Here is a 14476-nt window from a genome sequence, read left to right on the forward strand (position 1 = left end):
TGAAGATGTGGAGGAAGACAGTTTTAGGCAGAGGGCACAGCTAATGCAAAGGCTCTAAGTTGGGAATACTCAGAGGAACGAAAAGGCCAGTGAAGCTGAACCACAATGAGTGAGGAGAGATTTAAGACAGGTAGTGAGGTGTGCCAGAGCCAGTTCAATAGCTGGTGAGAATTCATTGTTAAATTTTCAGGAATACCTGGAGTCAGTTGTTATATCATTAATAGCTGGAAACCAACCATGGTGGGAGTATTTACATGATAAAAATTGGCAAATTCTTCCTCAGGGCCTCCCCCCTGCACTGAGAGGTATATGTGTTAATTTGGGATGGGAGAAGGGGATGAGGGGAGCGTCATACATTGCTGAACAGATAACATTTTTTAAATGAGACAGAATTACTTAACCTCTCAGAACCTAATCCTAAAGGGTTGCTGTCAGAATTAAATAAGTTAGTTCACATAAAGCACGGGCACATACCATAATGAATGCTCAATAACCGAAGAGTACTGGCCTGCACCTGCTAATTTTCATACTCCTTCCCCAGCTTCCCTACCCTCCAACAATGTGTTCATGAGGATCCTTGGAGGAAAAAGAACAAATGTATGTTGAGTGGTCCCTGTAGGTTAAGTCTATCACATATCGTTATTTCATACCGTGAGCAATACTGTCAGGTGGATATCTATATGGACAATAAACCTATTGAGGTTCAGAGAGTTTATGTAACCTGCCCAAAGTCATATAGCTAAGTGCTGGAAACGTATTGAAAACTAAGACATCTGAATTTATCTTCAGGGCACATTACAATTAACCTTAATTAATTAATATACATTAAATATTTTAATAGGCAACTCATTTCAATGTATAGTTTATTTGGATATGCTATTAAATGAACCACATGGTTGCTTAAACACACAGGTCAAGAGAGTTTGAGGATATGTGAATAATAGCGGTTGCAGCAAATCTGGTGTTGAAGTTAACTTTTACTAAATTCATCAGATCATCAGGTGACTCACAAGCAAAAGACAAACAAAATTCTTTCTTCCTCCCTTTTTCTTCCCTTCTATTGTAATGGGTTATTTAGTATATCTGGACATTGGGCTCAAAGATAGGTGTGGTTTCAAGAAGTGCGAATTCTAGAGGGAATGACAGGAATGATCAGACCGTGACAACACAGGATTGAGAGACATAGAAGTTGACCTAAGTTGCTACAGGGGCAAAATGGGCAGGGGGCGGGGCGGGGGTGGGGGGGAGAGGCACACAGGATGTTTGGGAAAATTTCCCCAGAGAAGGTGACATTTGAGCAGGACATTGGAAGATATAGAAGTTAATTAGATGAGGAATGAGATAGTGGGGGTAGGATGAGGCTGGGTAGAAAGAGTAGGGAAGAAAGAAAGGTTGTTCCAGGCAGAGGAAATACCTTGTGCCGCAGACAGACATGGGAGAGATCAGGTCTCTGAAGACCTGCGTGGCAGAAGCACAGGGTTTGGGGGGAATGGAGGCAGTTAATAAACTGGAGCAGGGTTGGAGAATTTAGGTTATTTCAGAACCAGTCTTCTTTCTAGGTAATATTTCCCTAGCTGATGTCTGCCCAACTTTGATACACTACTGAGAAATACATCACTAACCAATGACTGGGTTAGCAATGCCAAATCACTTGGAATCCAAGTTTCTATGGATTGAATGTTTATGTCCTTCCAAATTCAGATGTTGAAATCTTAACCCCCAATGTGATGGTTTTAGGAGGTCGGGGGCCTTTGGGAAATGATTAGGTCATGAGGGTGCAGACCTCTTGAATGGGCTTAGTGCTGTTATAAAAGACACCCCAGTGAGCTTCCTCACCCCTTCTACCAGGTGAGGACCCAGTGAGAAGTCTGCAACCCAGAAGAAGGCCATTCACCTCACTATGCTGTTACCCTGATCTCAGACTCCCAGCTTCCAGAACGGTGAAAGGTAAATTTGTGTTGTTTATAAGTCACTTAGTCTGTGGTATTTTGTTATAGCACCCCAAATGGACTAAGACACAAGGGCAAATCAGTTATTAATAAATCTCAAAATACATCTTATTCTTCCAGGCTCAACTAAAGTCATGAAATTTCCAAGAAGTCTTCCCAGGACCCCAGCTACTAAGACTCTCAGAGCACTTTTTAAATCCTAACATCTCATGGATAATTTACAATATGTTGCCTTTTATTTTTCCTTTGCTTTTTTATTATCTCTTTTAAGTGCAAATGCTTTTAAAAAAATTATGGAAGCAGTATAGTAAGACATTTTTATCATAGAATTAATGTAAAAAGCTAAAGAAGGAAAAACAATCACTTTAAATAGAAGTGATCAATGGTAACATCTTAGTGCATTTTCTTCCATTGTTTTTTAGTGAAATTGATTATCACTGCTCTGTCCTAGTCAAATTAATTCTAAATTACCCGAGAGTGGAGATTATGCACTATCACTATATCTTTTTTACCTCCCACATGGACCCCTTAAACGTTTGTCATTGATTAAGACAATACTCAAAGGATTATGAGCTCCCAGCTAGTTAGGACCATGGCATATGACTGAAGAGTGTGTTAATGAGGATTTTGCTTGAAAATGTATGCCCTGAGTGAATAATGCTATGCAAAAGACAGAAGAGAAGATGACATAGTCAGGCTTGTCATCTTCAGAAATCTAGGACAAGTCTTCACACGTATGGCTCTCTAGAGTAGAGACCACCAGTGTTGGCCATTATCCCGTGAGGATGCTGGGAACATCTCTGGGGCCAGGTGGTCAGACTACTACCTGAAAAATAAAAACAAAATTAATAAAGCAAGGAACAGATCATCCTCTTCCCCGCTTCCTTCCAAAAGTCCCCTGGGCAAAATAGATACTTGATCTCTGGAGAATTTTGATTGTTATGCAGTATTTCCCTGAAAATAAGACCGGGTCTTATATTAATTTTTGCTCCAAAGACGCATTAGGACTTATTTTCAGGGGATGTCTTACTTTTTTCATGTACAACAATCTACATTTATTCATTTACTTATGTTCAAAAATCTGCCTTTATTCAAATACAGTCATGTCGTCTTCTTCTGGAACATCGTCATAACTCTCCAAACCTCAACTTCTGGCTTGAATTTCTTCCCCCCCCCCCCCCCTTCTTCCATCTCTGCCCCACCCCCACTCCAGTTCAAGCCGTTGTTTTTCAGTCTAGTCGTGTAGGACACAGCTCCCTGCCCCATACCGGTATTATGAAGCTTGCGCTTCCCACTCCCGTCAGTAATCCATTCACAGATGATGTCTTCCAGCTCAGGAAATAATGGTTGCTGACCTGATTCATACTTGCACTTTTTAGCATTTCCCTCATCCACCTGTTGACTGAGGTTATAGTACTCTGCTCTCCATTTTTGGACCATTTGGAGATCCAACTTCTTCTCTTTGCAGAAAGCAGTAAGATTCTTGCCCCGGGAGTCCTCCACGATTCCTTTCTTGTACTCAACGGAATAGCTCTTTCTTTTTGCACTCATCTTGTCTGGGGGTCAAAATATTATTCCCTTTAAATCTACCGTTATATCAAGTGTTAATTGAAGACTTACGAGAAAGGAGTGGCAACAAATTGATGGCAGTTAAGAATGATAGTCCAAACAAAAGCGATGAAAAATTGCAGGCACCAAAATGCAGAAAATGTTTCTTCATTTCACATGAGTGCATTAAGTACGTCCGTTACAACACATGACATATTGAATTATGAAGATTCATATTAGACACAACCATGTCTGTTCATTATCAAGTACGCACATTATTCATGCATTGTGTTTGTACTCCGATTGGTCATTTGTCAATAAGTGTCTAGTTTATCTGTTTACATAGGCGTTTACCTCTCCTCCAAAGGCGCCTGCTTGAGTATTTACAAATACTTAATTATCATATATGTTATCATTTATTTTAAATATTAATGTCAATAATATTATTTACTTATATTTAATTATATATTATTATTTTATAATTCAATACATCTGTCATGTGTTGCAATGGCTTATATTACGAGCATCCTGAAACATCATGCTAGGACTTATTTTCCAGTTAGGTCTTATTTTTGGAGAAATACGGTAAGTTTCCTATGGCAGCTGTAACAAATTACCACAAACCAGGTGGCTTAAAATAACAGAAATGTATTATCTCACAGTTCTGGAGCCCAGAAGCCCTAAATCAGTGTCACTGGGCTGTAACGAAGGTAACAGCAGGGCTGTGCTCCTCAGTAAGTTCTAAGCCTCTTCTAGCTCCTTCTTGGTGTCTGCTGGCATTCTTTTTTTTTTTTTTTTTTTTTTTTCAAATTTGGAGAACAGTGTGTTTCTCCAGGGACCATCAGCTCCAAGTCATTGTCCTTCAGTCTAGTTGTGGAGGGCGCAGCTCACTGGCCCATGTGGAAATCAAACCAGCAACCTTGCTGTTCAGAGCTCACACTCTAACTGAGCCATCCAGCTGTCCCATCTGCTGGTATTCTTTGACTTGCCACCATATCACTCTAATTCTTAAGATAATATCTTCAATCTCTGCTCTGTCTTAGCATCACCTTCTCCTCTCTGTGTATCTGTCTGAAATTTCCCTTTCTTTTTCTTCCTTCCTTCCTTCCTTCCTTCCTTCCTTCCTTCCTTCCTTCCTTCCTTCCTTCCTTCCTTCCTTCCTTTCTTTCTTTCTTTCCTCTCCCTCTCTCTCTCTGTCTCTCTGTCTCTCTCTCTCTCTCTCTCTCTCTCTCTCTCTCTCTCTGTCTCTCTCTCTCTCTCTCTCTTTCTCTCTCCGTCTCCCTCTCCCTCTCCCTCTCTCTCTCCTTCTTTGCCTCTCCCTTGTGATTGCATTTAGGACCCACCCAGAAAATCCAGGATAATCTCTCCATCTCAAAATTGTTAATTTTATTACATCTGCAAAAGCCCTGTTTTCCTTATAAGGAAACATTTACAGTTTCCAGAGATTAGGACCTGATATCTTTGGTGGCCGTTATTTACTCTACTAATTAGTATTCCTCAGAGCAGTTAATTTTGAAGCTGGATGGACTTCACGGTTCACGAAAAGCTTTTTCAACCTCATGATTTGGGTTAAGGGGAGGAGACAGGTTATGGGGAGTGACAAGAAATGAGTAAGTACATCCTAAAATGAGTAAGTACTTTCCTAATCCTTTAGGAAAAGGCCACTCTCCTCAATTTATTCTGTTCCCTCTGCCTGGAACTCTGCCTTCTCCTGACCTCCTCTAAGGAGTTTTGCCTGACGTCGCCTGACTTCGCCCATACCGCATGGATAAAATCTATAACCCCCTTGTCCTCTGTGAATCCCTTTATCATAGCACTAAACATAGTGAAAGACATTTCGTGTACTTAATGCTTAACCTCCAGAGGAGAATGTGAGCTCCATAAGTCTCCATGTGCCTTACTAATAGCTGTGCCCTCAGTAGGTGCTTAATAAATGTCTGTTGAACTGACTTGAATTGCATTCCAGCTGAGATGAGAGGTGCCCTGAAAGCACATGTGCAATTGCATTTCCTCACTTTCCTGATTTTGAAACCAAGGCTAAGAGACTCTCCCATCCCACTGGCTGAACTGGCTCAGAGCCATATCCTTCCCCTCCCTCAGTTTCCTTGGTGATTACACAGACTTCATCTCTAGTTTATGTCTCTGATGCAGAGAATACTGTGAGGAACCCCAAAGTCAGTCCCCTTAAAGCAGTCTGTGTTAAAAGGTTGTCTAAAGGGTTCACACCAGAAGTTGGACACCTGTGACTGAAAGCTGGTGGAAGTCATAGAGGGAAAATGGCCCCCCTTGAATAGGCTCGCCTGAACCAGGAAGAGAAGTGATAAATAAGCAAATCTCCAGTGTTCAGTGGGAGGGGTGGTTTGGGAAATGCATGTCTCTAAATGAAAAGTGACTGCTCTTTTAGGCCCCGAGTTTTACATTAATCATTTCCCTCCCACCAGGCTAAGTATGGTGTTCCTTGGGCAGAGTGTCCAGTGTGAGTTTGGAGGGAGCCTATAGGGAGCCTCAAAGTTTCCTCATAGCCTGTTCTCTGCTCATTAGTTAGAAACTCCTATAAAGAGAAGCTAAGAGAATACAACTGCAAGTCAAAAATCAGCCTCTTAGTTACAGACTTTAATTAAAGAAACACGGACTGAGATTTCTCTTGAAATTCAATTATCTATGCCCTGCTGCCCACCTAAAATGTTACGTTCTTGTTCTATTTAATAATAGTGCTTACATAGCTCTTTACAATTTTCAAGCAGTTGCAGGAATAATACTTTGTTTAATTATTATCTCTCTAAGAAAACAAAACAATATGAAGAAGTTACATTAAACATATTTTTATTATGGACAAAAAAAGGCTTAGAAAAATAATGTGATATACCCATGGTATTACAGTGATGCAGGAAAGTAAACCAGTGTTTAAACCCAGGCTTTTCAGAAATGAAAGCTATTCTAGTAATGTTCTTCTCTCTTTCTTGGGCTACGTCCCAAAATGTCTTATGACTTGGTACTCTTATGAGGGTATGGCATTAAAGTTCATTAAAGCTATAGTGCGATTAATCCACATAATGTCTCAGTAATCCCAGGACTGGATAGCAGAGGCTTAGAAATATATTGATTTAAAATTGCATTTTAAAATTGCACTTGAGAGTACTCCTAGCATATAGATTTTAATTTCTAAGTATAATTTTCTCCTATAAAGGTCAGAGCTCCATGGAGGGATGCTGATCCCAGGTCAGAGGCAGGGAAAGCGCAAGGATGGTCTAGAATATTTTGTGCCACAAAGTAGGGAATTGCCTCAAGATTCCTGAGATTACATGAAAAGGATATAGGAATCAGCTGGAAAGAACTCCCACAGCCAAATCAATTTGAACATATTCCTCTCCCACCTCCAAATGATGAAAGTATCACCCCACTGATTATTTATTAATTATAGAGGAAAACATGCCATTACAGTGGAGAGATCTGGTGGTTTCCACCTTAGCCAAGTGCTCGAACTTGGCATTGTCAATTGTGGGGTGGCCTGACTTGTGATTCCTAAGATGAGATGCAATGGAAAGTACACATTACAGCCTATGTGATGTTCTTGTCAGAAAAGTCACCTAAATCTAATCCCAAGGAAACACTCATTCATCCAGAATGTGGGACGTTCTGAAAGACTAGTAGTCTAGGCTTGTTAAAGAACCCAGTACCATAAACATCAAAATGAGATGGTGGCATATTTATAATGCATAGACCTTGATTGGATCCTGAATTTTTAAAAATCCACTATAAAGAACATTTGTGAGACGATTTGGGAAATTTATCTACAGACTTGTGGGGGAGGGGAAAAATTACATTTTCCCTTCTCTGGTTCTTTTGGCTGGCTAAGTAATCAAGTTAACAAGAGACAGATTGACGAGAGAAAATCAAATTTAATTTTGTGTTCACCAGAACCCCACATACAAGAAAGTCAGAGATCCCACATACATGAGAGGTTCAGAGAAAGAAGGGTAAAATGCTTATATAAGCTAGGAATGAGGTGATGCACCTTGGGGCTTCAGAAGGTCATTGCAGGGAGATCACATGTTCAGGAATTAGTAGTTTGCCCTGCCAAATAGGTAGGTCATAAAAAGTTATCTCTGATAATCCCTTATTATGGGCAAGGCTCCTCATTCAAGTTCCTCTCGATAGTTAAGGGGAGATGGAGACAGAAGTTTGCATTTAGCTCAAAATAACCCACATACCACTGAAGAACACTTTGGGGTGGCTAATTCTGAATCTCAACTAACTCAGTATTGGATGTTGTTATTGTATTAGTGTTGACTTAGGTGTAATAATAATGGTGTTTGACTAGGTGAGAGAATGTTCTTGTCCTTGGGAAATGCAAGCTTAAAATTTTAATGGTGAAAGGTCATGATATTGAAACCAGCGGGCAACCCAAGTCTGGGGCTCATGCTGCCCTCGCTGCTCAGCCAATAGACCCACACAGGAGTTGTGTTATTTAGAATAAGCATTTAGTGGCAGCAGCAGGTCTGAGAAGGCAGCAGGTTAACACCTCCAAAAACTGCCTTAACATTCTCAGACTGGCTTGGGAAATTTAAGGAAAAATCTGGGCGTTCCTCCAGAGGCTACTACCAGTACGTGGTTTTTCGGGCATCTGACTGGAGTCTTCCCTCTGGCAACGTGATTCTCCAGTGGCGTCAGCAACCCAGGAACAATGATGGGATTAGCCTGGAAAGGATGCTAGACCATAGAGATTGTGATCAATAAGCCGAAGGTTATTAATCCTAAATTTTAGGGTAATTTTCTAAAACAGGGAACTGGGTGAGACAGGGGGATGGTCTTTCTTTAAATACCCCAAGCCAGTCTGAGAATGTCAAGGCAGTTTTTGGAGGTGCTGTTGCATTATTCCTTCAACTTTCTTGTGGATTTGAAAATACTCAAATTAAAAAAAAAAAAATTATTTCACCTCAGCCTTTCAAATTACAAAAGACGTTGTATTTCTCTCAGTAGTAGGGATGCATCTGCATGAAAGATGGTAAACTTGAACAGGGGATAGTCTATGGCCTTAGAGCAGAGTTAGCTCAGCTAGAGATGAAATTGGAGATATATTTCTTATTCCTACAAAGAGCCCTAGCATAGGCAACAAGAGCCCCAAGACCCCAGAGCCATCCTGGCTGCTTGGCTCCTTGTTCATGGACTTCGCCTCTTTCATACCACCACACAGGCTTCTCACACATCCACAGACCTACCATGTAATGATTAGTTAAGAGTATCAACATGGTTGGCCTTTGAAATCTAAGTGAAGTGGTTCTTCAAAATGCTCACAGTCAAAGCAAATTTTTCTGTAAAATAAGGTTCTCAAGACCATCTCCAGGGAAGTGCTGTTCCCTGAAATGTGGTTTCTTCATTCCCACCTTAGCCTTGTTATGCACCACCCTACTCTCTTTCATTAAAGCTAGTGTTTTTGAGCATTTCTCTAGAGAAAAAAATGCTCTAGATATTTTGTAATTCTATTTCTGGTCTCCTTTGTTTTTTAGAATGTCACCATGCCTCACCTCCTATGACTAATACACACTGTCCCTCGGAGTCAGTCCACTTCCCCATTTAGAAAGTGGCTACTGGTGAAGTTGTCAACAAGCTCTTCTCTGAGCATATCTGGAAAAAGTTCTGGGAAGCTGAATGATACTTGGTTGGATAGCTGAATGGCCACTCTGTAAAGTGGGGCTAGTGTTGTGTCTTGCTTCTAATGTGCTGGTATTTTGAAAATAATCACTCATTCATTTGCTCAGGATAAGTAACAATCCATGATGAAGGAATAAAGAATTGCCGATTTCATTTCCTGTGAATGTCTTCTGCGTAGAGGGTTGACTGGTAGAGAGAAGTATTCCAAAAGTATTTTGAACCAATACAGCATAGTTCGGCAAACTGGGCAGCTTCCCCAGATGAAGTGCTCTGCGGGGACAGCATTCATTTAGATGTTTGCATTCCACTATACTTACTTGCAATATCAATCTTGTTTTTTATTTTATAATCACATCTCAATTATGAAGTAGTAAATCATTATGAACAAGAGATAGTGGAAGGAGACTAAAATTTACTTATCACCAATTGTACCCCAGGTAGTTTACATGAATTGTTTTATTTAATCTTTATAATATCTCTGTAAATAAGGTTTTCTTTTCTTCATTTAACAGATGAGAAAAGCAAGACTCAGAGAGCTAAGATCCTTATCCCAAACACACTTTTAGAAGTATCATAAACTGAAATCCATGTTCTGTCTAGTATCACCAATAGTTCATATTTGATTGACAGGTGATAGATTTGATTGACAGGTTTAAATTGTTAATTTCCTTTCCCCTCCAAATGCTCACCTGGGCTATCTCCCCTTCATGACCAGTCAGTGGACACTCTGGGTGAAATGATCTTCAGTAAAATCTGTAGGGAAGTGTAAGAACATGCTTTTTCAAGCCAGATATTAATGATGACCATACTGCTACTTGTCCCCATTAGTCTGAAAACTATACTTGAATCATTCTATTTTTATACACATAAATTATATCATTGATTTCAGTAATTCTCAATCTTCCTGACGTTGATAGATACTGGGATGCCACCAATTTTCTTATGAGATGTTGTGGAAGTTTTACATTAATTCATAAAACAAAAATAGCAATAATAACAAACACCCCAATCTAAAAAATAATCATATAGCACTTTTAGGAGACATTAACACAGAATTTAAAAGTGTGGCCATTGCAGTCAAATACCTGAACTCTTCTTCTTAGAGTAACTCTGCTACTACTGTTTAAACTTGAAACTCTATACACTTCAGTTTTTGCATGGGTAAAATAGAAATAAAAGTAACATTAACTTCAGAAGTTTGTTATAATTATTTTACTAAACAATGGGGTCAAATTCAGACAGAGCATGGCATGTAGAATAGCTAACAGACTTAAAAACAGCAGCAAATAAGATGATGTGAAACAGCAGAAGTAATAAATGAGGTGAAGAAAATAAAGCAGGTGAATGGGAAAGAGAATGAAAGAGAAGAAGCCACTTTAACCAGGTGGACAGTGAAGGCTGCATTGACCAGGTGATCTTGAAGCTCAGACCTGAATATGTAGCGGGAGGCAGACATACCAGAGGGAAATGGCAGAGGCGCTGGGCTTAGATGGAGAAGACCTAAGTTTAAGTTTGCATTCTGCTCCTTCTGAACTTGTTCACGGTAGGCAAGTCTGCATTTCATATTCCTGGTCTGGAAGAAAAAAGAGCTACTTGAAGGGATGTGAAGATTAAAATAAGGAAGCACTGCAGACTGCAAAATCTGACAAAACGTGAATTAGCACATTAGTTGGCTTATAAGCTATTATATTCATGTATTCACTCTCTCATTCTTACTTTCCTTTATTTTCTCATTCACTCTGTAGGATTGATGTAGTCCTCTAAGAGCCTGGAACTGGATAGGCATTGGGATAGCTCTCATCTCTGTGGTGCTGTACAGTTATCACATTAATTGTCTCACAATAGTACTGGGAAGTTTGCAGTACTGTGACCGTTAGACAGATGAAATTGAGAATCACCTTCAACAACATGCCTAAAATGAAGTGCTCACACTTGAGGCAACTGCCTGTTTCCACTGCCAGTTGCCCTTGAAGGCAAGGATGTCATCAATAAGGACTTGGACTGTGGATACTCATCGAGGCATCTTTCATCTTAACTGTACAGCACCACAGAGATGAGAGCTATTTCCTCATTGCTAAAGTCCCTACAGACTCACAGGGGCTGCTAAGCACACATTGCAAAAATGAAGACAAGATGGACACAGCCAGGCTGGCTTTCCTCCTCAAGAAACATATGGTGGGAAGCAAACCTCACTAGGTCCCAGGGGACGGTATATGACCACCTATAAACGAAGTGACTGTATTTTCCAAACCCAACATCAGCTCACATGACATGATAATAAGACCCAAAATTTAGAGTCAGACCATCCCTAATGGCATAGGGTTGACATAGGGTTTTTGTAGAAAGGAACCGTCCTTTACAATGGACTTGGGTCTGGCTGACTTGCTGACGCCAGTAATACTGGGATTAGAATGGAAAGGAAGATAGGAAAAGGGGAAATAAAACAGGTACAGGTGAAAACAGAGTCCAAATTCCTGAGTTTTCCTGCTCTTCTACCTCCAAATTCCTGAGTTTTCCTGCTCTTATTCATGAAAACCTGGAGAGGATGGCTCTTTGTATATTACTAATCTCCCTGGGGTAACAACCTCAAATTGAGAGCTGGAGTTGGTTTTGCAGGAATTGTCTATAAGAAATAAAAAGAATTCTTGAAATGTCTGGCAACTTCAAATCTCCTGGGCCCATCAAAGGGGGCAGAACCCAGTTCCAGAAGGCCCCTAATAGTTGTCCCTCACTGTTGGCCTGAAGGGGTATAAAAGCCTTACTGTATTCAGAAGGCAGCAGTGAAGGAGGGGCTTGGGGAGGAGTAGGATGAGAGAGGAGAGAAGAAAGGAAGGAGAGACAGGGATTGGCTCCTTTAAGTACTTCTTTCTGTTGTGGTGGCTTTTGCACTTCTAAGTCTGTGGCAGGATGTGAAGTGAGAAATGTTTTGTACTCATAAGAACTGCAGCTGGTGGGGGATGGGGTGGGATGATGGATGGATACTGGAGAGAGATAGCAGAGGACAGGAAGAGGGAGGGAGGGAGGGGAAGAGCTGAGAGGGTGGTGGGATAAATAAGACTATTTTTCCCTCTCATCAGGCCCTCTTTCTCGCTTCTGCATTTGCAAGTCCAATGGTTTCAGATCAGTGCTTAAAATCTGGTGTCCTGCTACAATCACTGGGTTTAGTCACTGGATTTAACATTTGGTTTGGGTTCTATTGCTTTCATGTAGTGTGACCTTGGGTGAGTCACTTAACAACTGGGCTTCAGATTCTTCACTTATAAAATGGGGATCATGCTACTTAGAGCATAAACTTAATTGAAAATAAATGAAATGCCTTGTAAATTGAAACACACATGCAAGCTATCCTTGGGGTTTCCTAGAAATGTCTAGAAACCATAATGGTGGGAGAGGGCTCTGGAAGGGCAGCATTCTGGTGTCATACACCCAGTAAGTCCACATCATTCCCATCCCCTCAGCTCACCTGCATTTTTTAACCAGTTCCCACTTGATGGACATTGGGCTCCCCACAGGGGAGTCCACCAATGCCAGCTGAGTCAGAGTGCCCTTCACACCTCTACTCATCCCTGGAAGCTGTCATCTCACATCTCTCCTCTCCTGACTGCAAAGGCACTGGGAGGAAGGGGCAGTGTCTATACTTGATCACTTTCTTCAAATGAGGTCACACGAGGGAGAAGGAGGGCAGGAGGGAGGGATGGAGGGACATTGGAAGGAGGGCTGGTTTTCTTTTTACTTACTTTGGCTGAGCCTCTACTCTACTGACCCAGCACGTTCTGTGGTCATGCGATGCCACAGGGCTCCTAGTCCTTCATGTTCTTCACCTCCTCTCAACTCACTTGCACGTGAGCTGTGCAAATGGGGAAAATAGAAACAGGAAGAAGTCACGGCAACTTCATGGGCATTTGAACACCACACTGTAGTTACAGTTATCCCATGTCTATGACATCATGTGAAGCCCCAGAAAGGCTCCTGCTATTGTTACCCAATTTGACAGGTGGAATACTGAAGTTCAGTGGTGTGAACAGATTGATCCACCTTCACAGCTTGTAATTGCTGGATCTGGGGCCTAGCCTAGGGATTCTAACTCCAAATCTTGACTTTTCCCCTCTCCTCAATGTCTGTTTCAGGATAAACTGGTGAGAGTGTTTGTCTGGGAGGGGATAATTATCTGATAAAATCTGCACCTTAACAGAATTGAAATAAGAATTATTTACAAAATAATGGAAGTGTTCCTATATAAACCACCCTCTACTAATGCTGCCAGGCCCAAACTTTGTCTTTAGTGTTTCCAAAGAATCCAGAATCACACTGTTGACCAAATCATAAACATTCCTCAGTGCTTTGGGCACTTAAAGAGGTGCTTAAAAACTATTTGTGAAGTGAATGAAGGTGTCTGGCTTTCATACTTGGCCCCATCAAGAGTGTGAGGTGTGCAGAGGCCCACAGGTCCTGAGTATGCTAGTGCCTTCCCTTAGCCCAGATGGACAGAATTGGAAAATGTCACCATGTGATTTAGAGTTCAATAGAACAAACATAAATTCAACTATCCATACATTAGTCCACTTAAAATAGGTTTTTTTTTTACACCTATACTAAGACAATCAGTATATGACCTGAAGCCAAGCAAGAGCCTAGAGCGTTATTAATGTTCAAAGGGTTATGTTATCAATTAAATTGGAAATAGACTTATAGATAATATTGTATTAATACAAGGTGGTCTTCTGAGGTTGTAAGAAAAAGGGAGCCAAAACAGTAAAAATTAGCATTACCTGGGCCCTGTCTGGAGGACAGGATATCCTAATCTCTAGGACAAATACTTTGAGATCAAATCTTGGGTGCCTGGATCTCTGTCTCAGTCTGTTAGGACTCCTATAGCAAAATACCATAGACTGTGTGGTTTAAACAACCAGAATTTATTTCTCACAGTTCTGGAGGCTAGAAAGTCCAAGATCAAGGTGCCAGGATATTCAGTGTCTGATGAGAGCCCACTTCTTGGTTAATAAATAATTGTTTTCTCACTGTGTCTTCACATGGCAGAAGAGGCAAAGGAGCTCTCTGGGGTCTTTCTTATAAGGGCACTAATCTCATTTAAGAAGGCTCCATCTTTATGACCTAATCACTTCCCAAAGTCCCTACCCTTAAATACCATCACATTGGGGATTAGTTTTGTTTCACCATATGAATTTTGCGGGAGCACAAACATTCAGTCTCCAGCAATCTCCAAATCTATCCCTGAGATAACATTTATTTTCTGTTCCCTGAGAATAAAACCTTAGAAAGATCCTGGTTTCTTCTCTCTAGGCCTTTGCCAGCTCAAATGCTACTAC

The 14476-nt window shown here is 40.8% G+C and overlaps 1 long non-coding RNA gene across 1 annotated transcript; it reads right to left on the bottom strand.

The window, feature by feature from the left end:
• Nucleotides 1-8926: 8926 nt before the first annotated feature.
• On the bottom strand, nucleotides 8927-12974 carry LOC117017856 (uncharacterized). The gene is made up of 4 exons (XR_004422134.1): nucleotides 12887-12974; nucleotides 10608-10722; nucleotides 9839-9902; nucleotides 8927-9419 (listed from the first exon to the last, which is right to left on the bottom strand). It is a non-coding gene; the product is annotated as an uncharacterized LOC117017856 (long non-coding RNA).
• Between the last annotated feature and the right edge of the window lie 1502 nt (nucleotides 12975-14476).

This window comes from Rhinolophus ferrumequinum, chromosome 25 (genome assembly GCF_004115265.2).
Source record: "Rhinolophus ferrumequinum isolate MPI-CBG mRhiFer1 chromosome 25, mRhiFer1_v1.p, whole genome shotgun sequence".
In the NCBI taxonomy this organism is placed as follows: domain Eukaryota; kingdom Metazoa; phylum Chordata; class Mammalia; order Chiroptera; family Rhinolophidae; genus Rhinolophus; species Rhinolophus ferrumequinum.